Raw genomic sequence first — 8,661 nt, 5'->3', positions numbered from 1 at the left:
TACTCCTCAAATTTCTTGTTAACAAACTATAGTTTTGGCAAGTCGGTTAGGACATCTACTTTGTGCATGACACAAGTCATTTTTCCAACAATTGTTTACAGACAGATTATTTCACTTATAATTCACTGTATCACAATTCCAGTGGCTCAGAAGTTTATATATCCTAAGTTGACTGTGCGTTTAAACAGCTTGGAAAATTCCAGAAAATTACCTTAGAACCTCAGAAAAATAATCATCCTTGGGAGCAATTTCCAAACTCCTGAAGGTACCACATTCATCTGTACGCAAGTATAAACACTATGGGACCACGCAGCCGTCATCCCGCTCAGAAAGGAGACGTGTTAACATCCCAACCATGAAGCACGGGGGTGGCAGCATCTTGTTGTGGGGGTGCTTTGCTGCAGGAGGGACCAGTGCACTTCACATAATAGATGGCATCATGAGGGAGGAAAATTAGGTGGATGTATTGAAGCAATATCTCAAGACATCAGTCAGAAGTTAAAGCTTGGTCACAAATGGGTCTTCCAAATGGACAATGATTCCAAGCATACTTCCAAAGTTGTGGCAAAATGGCTTAAGGACAACAAAGTCAAGATATAGGAGTGGCCATCACAAATCCCTGACCTCAATCCTATAGAAAATGTGTGGGCATAACTGAAAAAGTGTGTGCGAGCAAGGATGCCTACAAACCTGACTCAGTTACACCAGCGCTGTCAGGAGGAATGGACCAAAATTCACCCAACTTATTGTTGGAAGCTTGTGGAAGGCTACCCGAAACGTTTGACCCACTGGTAATGTGGTGAAAGAAATAAAAGCTGAAATAAATCATTCTCTCTACTATTATTCTGACATTTCACATTCTTAAAATAAATTGGTGATCCTAACTGACCTAAAACAGGGAATTTTTACTAGGATTAAATGTCAGGAATTGTGACAAAGTGAGTTTAAATGTATTTGGCTAAGGTGTATGTAAACTTCCGACTTCAACTGTATGTTTTTTTTTCTCTCCCAAAAGCAACACTGTAAAGTAATGAGTGACCATTTTAGAAAATCATGGGGCATAGTCTTTTGTTGCATGCTATTTTATGTCAATCAGGGTTAGGGTTAGAAAAATGGGGACCATTACAGCTATAGGTGCATTGTGTTACAAGTCAGGTTTAGGGTTAGGGCTAAAATAAGTTATACCTAGGGTTAGGGTTTTTAAGGCAAAAAACAGTATGGGTTTATAGCTCTCTTGCTCCCCCTGTGGTCTTCGGTGGGTACAACATAACTCATTCGTGACAGTTGTTAGGTTCATAATCTGAGGTAGCAACTGCGTCAGATCTACAGATCAAGGAGCTAGACCTATCCATTTGGTTTGCAACTCAGTGAACCGGCACAGAATTAACTCAATTTCATATCTATGAACAAACAGATTTCAAAGTATATCAAATTACCCAGTAGCCATTCAGAAACAACATATCGTTAAAAAAATGCTTTATAAAAAAATGTATTCTGGCTGTTTAAATCGGCCACAAGGACATGCATTTTGTTTGGGTTTACAGTACACCTTTTTCGGAAAAAAAATATGGTGAACCATGACCATAAAATGTTTAACGTTTGATGGGTATGCGCCAGCCATGGTTAATTCTATTGGTCATAAGAACGTCTACCAAGGCGAACATTAAGCGTGTTCACATAGTAGCCATAACTTTGTTCATAAACAACAATTATAATAAATTAGCTGAGGTATGTGTCTAATTTCAACGTGGGCAGGTATGAGTGCCAACAATAGCGAAGCAGGCAAAATGTCCTAAAATAAGGCCTGTTTTTCGCGATTGCTTCAAAATTACGACAAACTGCTGGGACATATGGTAATATTATGAAACTGGGGCTCCACTGCGCGAGCAATGAACTAGTTTTTATCAGAAAAAAAGCTTTGTTAAAAAGTAGTGTGTCCAGTTTAGATACAGCACAGCGGAGATTGGCACGAAATCTGTAGCCTGTTACTTCAAAAGCACTCAATCAATAGTCTCGGAGTCTCCGCATTTGAACTTTATGTTTGTGGTATAGCGTGATATTCAATATAATTCCAATGCACGAACCCCCCAAAATTGTTCCCCCTTATCAATTTCAACTGCCCCCTTAGTCACTATATCCTGGTGCTGGGTCTGCTTGTCCTGACATTATTTCCCCCGTACTGTCCCGATCACACAACAGTTCTATAATCAGACAACTTTCCTGTCCCGATAAGAAAATCACTCCTGTCCCATCTCATGCTCATTTTAACGTGCAGAAATAACTTTCTCCGTTGAGTACTCTTCTGTATGTCCACCTCCCTGTACTCTGCTGCGTGTGAGTTTCCATAGCAACCGCTCCGTTTTGGGCTGCGTGCTCAGTACGCACGAGACGAGAGACTGAACTGTTAGCTAGCTACCAGCTATAATGGCTTGTTATATTTTTTGACAATAGTGACTGAAGACTGAAGAACGCTTGTTACTGTTGGGAGGAGGAGCAGGTGCAATAAAACATTCAAAACAATATGTCATTCTAAAAACTGCTTATAACACACAAATAATTCAGTTTAAAATAATTCCTGTACTGCCCGTTCCTGTGGACTGTTGATCCTGTCCCAAACTTGACTGTAGAATATCACTCCCGTTTTTGCAGGACCCGTAAGAGTCCTGTTCCCGTGCCAACCTTTAGTGTGAATCAGTTTAAGGTTGTGTTGTCTTGTGGCTCAGCTGTGCTACATCATCACTGTGTGACACCTTTGCTGTGATAAGACAGGGTCCAAACCCACTTGTACCATAAAACAGTATGACAGTGAGAGCCCTTGCAGAACAAGATATTTATGTGATCCCTTTCCTCTAATCTCCGCTGTACTATTTCACAAAGTGTTTTGTGAAGATGGTTAACTTTTGTTGTTATGCTAAATTTGAGAGGGAAAATCTAACCAGTATTTTGTTCTAAGCAGTTCTTCTTATACCATAGTGTTTTTTTTATAGCAAGAATAAGTATATTTTTAAAACAGGCTTGTATGTACAATCTTTAATTTGTCTGGTCAAAATATGTTGTTGGTAGATGATCATATACCAGCAATCCATGTGTAACTCCCACTCATTATGGTATATTTATTAAGTCTACAAAGTCCACTATGCACACAGACTTGTAATTGACTTACATTAACATGGATCATTGGCCCTAAAGATGTACACGTCCCACTACAAACACTGAAAGTGCACTTGGGACACCCTTTGGGCTACCAATACACTACCTTAATTAAGCATTTCAAACAAGGCTCTTTGAAGTCTCTCACAGAATGCTCAGATTTGAGTCATTAGCATCGCAGCAGACCTTTAGCTCATTCTCTAACACAGTGTATCACAATTTGCCTCTGCTTTGTCTGCAACCTTTTTGCTTGGTTGTGGACCATCCACCGCACGCACTTAGGCTATCTAGCTTTCCCCAATCTCCACTAGAACACACCTCCACAACCCATTCTACAGCAGAGCTTGCACTGTGGATTATTGAACGGCTAACTCATCCCAAATTGCGGAATGTACGAGTGCAGAGTGACATTTTTTTCATGTTTATAGATATGTTCCGTTTTTGTGTCATTTTTCGTGTGGTATATATTTTCATTTAGTAATTTTGTTTTGCAATTATACAATTTCGGTTAGGATTCAAGGTTTGGATTCCAGGTATTCCACATCCAAGCAGTAATATGCAGTTGCACTAAGCCATTCCACATCTACAATATTAGTTATCTCCATCTTCTCCTATCCTCCTTTCTTCTAGGGGAGTGGTCTGAGGTATGGGGAAGGAGCACTCTTGTAGACCACCACACATTTAATAATGCCATTTGGGGGCAATCATTCCAATAAACAGTAGTGGGGATGGGGAACAAACAACTGAAATACAACCTCGTTAGAAAATGCTCACTCTCACACGTACACACAGACAGGCAGACACACACATTCCCTTGTAGATTGGCTTTGTATTGTTAACGACAGGGTCTGAAGATGATTAATACTCTTATTCGCTTTTAATTAATTATCGCACTATCAAATCCTTTCTACTTCCACCATTAATCTGTCAGTGGAATTGTGTTATGGATCTTGGAATAATTGTATGTGCTGCATGCTGACAGATAAGTAAACACATTTATTCTCAACAGTAACATTTCCCCCCCTTTTGAAATGAATATTGCAAGTTGAGACGTGATTGAGAGAAATAGCATAACAGGATTGATGAAATGATTTAAACACCACCTGTTTATTTCTATTTATGTATTGTTCCTGCAGTACAATGTGCAATTAATGTTGATGGGTAATTTTCTGCAAGAGACTGGGGGGTGGGGGGTTTGTTCTTATTAGCCAACTAATGAATCCTTTCTTCATCTGTGCAATATGATCTGTGGCAGTGCAGTCGAAACTCCTTGTAAGTACATGACCCTTGGGATTTGTAAAACAGGGAAGGTTAGTCCTCTCCCAATGGTCAAACCCTCCAAATCTCCCTGACTAGAAGAACATCCTAACAATCTACACATACCATCTGCACTCTCTCCCTTCAACACCATCTATCAACGCAACCCTCCATCAGTCTTCCCACATCACACAGGCCGATTCACAACTTGCCACTAGAACCATTAGCCGCTTCCAACATGGCTCCCCACAGAAGCCAAGAAGGGGAGGCTATGTTCCAGCGAGCGACACAGCCATTAAGCACTCCCTTGTGTCAAGTCAGACATTTACAAAGGCCTAATACAGTAATCCAGCTGGAAGTCTTTTGCGAGCGACTAGAAGGACAGAGATGTACTTCCTTTGGATCAAGCAAAAATGATTTTGGGAGGCAGAGTGGAATTCTAAAAAATAAGTCTCTGGAAAGCCGAGTTCGTTTGGAACTTGTGTTGCCTTTGTTCCTATACTAGCCTCAGTGGCAGTAAAAACCAGAGACAGTTGTGTATGTAACCATGCTGAAAATGCTTTCTCAGTCAAGCTCAACTTGATCTGACAGTAAATGCTCATAGGCTGAATTCAACAGCCTGAGAAACATTCATATTCTCTGAATCGCAAAATGTTTCCATATTTACATACAGGTGCAACAGGTTAGGTTGAGGTATGTAAGCAAGTGGTTGGGGTTAGGAGTTGGTAAAAACTGAGGTCCAGAAGGACGCACCAACATTTTCTCCCCCCCCCCCCCCCCCCCCTTGTCATTTTTGTGAATTTGATGCTCCCTGACTGTTTAGCTTTCGTTTTGGTGATTGCCCACTGGGACATGTGGAAACAACATTGATTTAACCAGTGTGTGCCCAGTGTGTGATAGTGAGCTGGAGAGAGTGAAAATACTATAAATGTAGGTCCATTATCTTTTCCTCAAAGTTTTTATTTTCTCAAACCGCGCACGGGCCACTGAGTCGGCTCGCCTCCCTCATCTTTCAACGAGAAAATGTGTTTTCTCCTTAAATCCTCCCTAACTAGCACCAGAAGCTCAGCCTTTAGGGCTTTCTCGGGGATGAAGAGTCCACAATGGTCAGCTATGGCGCAAAGGTCTACTTTACGCAAACCCACCAACCAATCAACAGAGGGCGCTTCAATAAACTGGGAGACTGCTGAGGCAGCCATTTTGTACACAGCAGCCTACTGAACACACATAAACAAGTCATCCAAACTCACAACCTACCACCACACATCAATCACTAATCACAGAGAGCGGCAGGGTTTGGTGGGTTAAAAGTATCCCGGAGGAGCCCCCATTATGTTATGCACGCCTCTTGGAGGAGGGAACGCAACACTCAACTCCCTGTGGAGTGAAAGAGGTATGTGATTGTAGGTGCGGGTAAGGATGACAGAGGAAGAGAGTATTACCATTTAGTGGGAATTTATTTCCTTAACAAGGTAATGTGAGGGAAAGGGGCTGGATGGAACCAAAGCAAAGAACATAAAAGTTAGAGTCCTCTCTCCTGCCTACCCAGTACTTACCTAACCTTAACACCACCTGGCGCGCTAACCAAACTACAGGGGGTGGTCTGCCCAAGTCTTACCTAATGTGCATAGACAGAGTACATACTACAGGTATATGTATGCCCGCAGGCCTCTTGCCTAAACACTCCCAACATGCCTTCCCCCCTGGAAACAAAGACAGAATAATTACTAAATTAAAGTGAACAATTTCAATAATCACAGACACAGTCCTTTTGGCATACACATACCTCAGCAGTACCAGGTACAAAATACTTTACAAAAACTGTCTCTGAGCAACAACCAACACATGACATCAAAGAAACTCTCTCCCCTAACAAAGGAACACTGGCTTTTAAAGCTGCAGCAGGAGTCGGTAATTGCAGACAGCTGTATTCCCTGACGAGAGGGTAGGATCAGAGTTCCAATCTGCAATGGGGCCGACCAATCAGCTGTTTGGGGGAGTCCAGGAAGACATTTCCTGAAATACACACATACATATACTGTCGTGGCCAAAAGTTTTGAGAATGACACAAATATTAATTTTCACAAAGTCTGCTGCCTCAGTTTGTATGATGGCAATTTGCATATACTCCAGAATGTTATGAAGAGTGATCAGATGAATTGCAAAGTCCCTCTTTGCCATGCAAATGAACTGAATCCCCAAAAAACATTTCCAATGCATTTCAGCCCTGCCACAAAAGGACCAGCTGACATGTCAGCGATTCTCTCATTAACACAGGTGTGAGTGTTGACGAGGACAGGGCTGGAGATCACTCTGTCATGCTGATTGAGTTTGAATAACAGACTGGAAGCTTCAAAAGGAAGGTGGTACTTGGAATCATTGTTCTTCCTCTGTCAACCATGGTTACCTGGAAAGAAACACGTGCCGTCATCATCGCTTTGAACAAAAAGGGCTTCACAGGCAAGGATATTGCTGCCAGTAAGATTGCACTGAACCATTTATCGGTTCATCAAGAACTTCAATGAGAGCGGTTCAAATGTTGTGAAGAAGGCTTCAGGGTGCCCAAGAAAGTCCAGCAAGCGCCAGGACCGTCTCCTAAAGTTGATTCAGCTGCGGGATCGGGGCACCACCAGTACAGAGCTTGCTCAGGAATGGCAGCAGGCAGGTGTGAGTGCATCTGCATGCACAGTGAGGCGAAGACTTTTGGAGGATGGCCTGGTGTCAAGAAGGGCAGCAAAGAAGCCACGTCTCTCCAGGAAAAAGATCAGGGACAGACTGATTTTCTGCAAAAGGTACAGGGATTGGACTGCTGAGGACTGGGGTAAAGTCCTTTTCTCTGATGAATCCCCTTTCCGATTGTTTGGGGCATCCGGAAAAAAGCTTGTCCGGAAAAGACAAGGTAAGCGCTACCATCAGTCCTGTGTCATGCCAACAGTAAAGCATCCTGAGACCATTCATGTGTGGGGTTGCTTCTCAGCCAAGGGAGTGGGATCACTCACAATTTTGCCTAAGAACACGGCCATGAATAAAGATTGGTACCAACACATCCTCCGAGAGCAACTTCTCCCAACCATCCAGGAACAGTTTGGTGACGAACAATGCCTTTTCCAGCATGATGGAGCACCTTGTCATACGGCAAAAGTGATAAGTGGCTCGGGGAACAAAACATCGATATTTTGGGTCCATGGCCAGGAAACTCCCCAGACCTTAAGAACTTGTGGTCAATCCTCAAGAGGCGGGTGGACAAACAAAAACCCACAAATTCGGACAAACTCCAAGCATTGTGATTATGCAAGAATGGGCTGCCATCAGTCAGGATGTGGCCCAGAAGTTAATTGACAGCATGCCAGGGCAGATTGCAGAGGTCTTGAAAAAGAAGGGTCAACACTGCAAATATTCTCTGCATCAACTTGGCAACTTTACATCAACTTCATGTAATTGTCAATAAAAGCCTTTTACACTTATGAAATGCTTGTAATTATACTTCAGTATTCCATCTGACAAAAACATCCAAAGAAACTGAAGCAGCAAACTTTGTGAAAATGTATATTTGTATCATTATCAAAACTTTTGGCCACGACTGTACACAAACCCACAACATAGAAACTGGGGAACGTAACAGAGAGTATAGAATATCTAAAGAGAACGGATCCACAGAACTACCATAGAATAACATTTGACTCCTGTTGAATAAGATACTTTATCTCAATAAACATTAAAAGATTGTCAGATCTTGCTGTCTTGGAAAAGGGAAAGGGGAAAATACCCTCAAATAGGTGTCACTTATCATACTGGAGTTTTGCTCCTGCAACCTGAGGTAAATTGATATGCGTTACTGGAGAGTCAATTTCTGTGCCTTCACAGTGGTGGTCTAATGCAAGTCAAATGATCCTGGTCCTCACAGCTACAGTATGTTGCCCCTCAATGATCACATGCAGCCTGCAGGTTAAGATCTATTCCTCTCCCAGCTGGAAAGGCCCACGAAATGTGTTGAACACAGATACTCATACTCTATGACTAATGTAGAATATGGAAAAATTAAAAAGTGCCTTTTTCCTAGAATAAAATGTACGTTTCACACATTAGCTAGACACATGTGAACAATCAGCGGGACAAATCGGAAATCTTCCCCTTTAGCGAATGTGCTGAGGTTGAAATGATGCTGAGTCAAAGATGTTCAAAACCCAGTGTTCAGCAGGAGTTGGCAAGCAAGGGGGGATATACATATGAAATAGCTGCTTCTGGATTTCAAAG

Source organism: Salvelinus fontinalis, chromosome 3 (assembly GCF_029448725.1).
Source record: "Salvelinus fontinalis isolate EN_2023a chromosome 3, ASM2944872v1, whole genome shotgun sequence".
Lineage (NCBI taxonomy): Eukaryota > Metazoa > Chordata > Actinopteri > Salmoniformes > Salmonidae > Salvelinus > Salvelinus fontinalis.
This window is presented reverse-complemented; position numbering follows the sequence as displayed.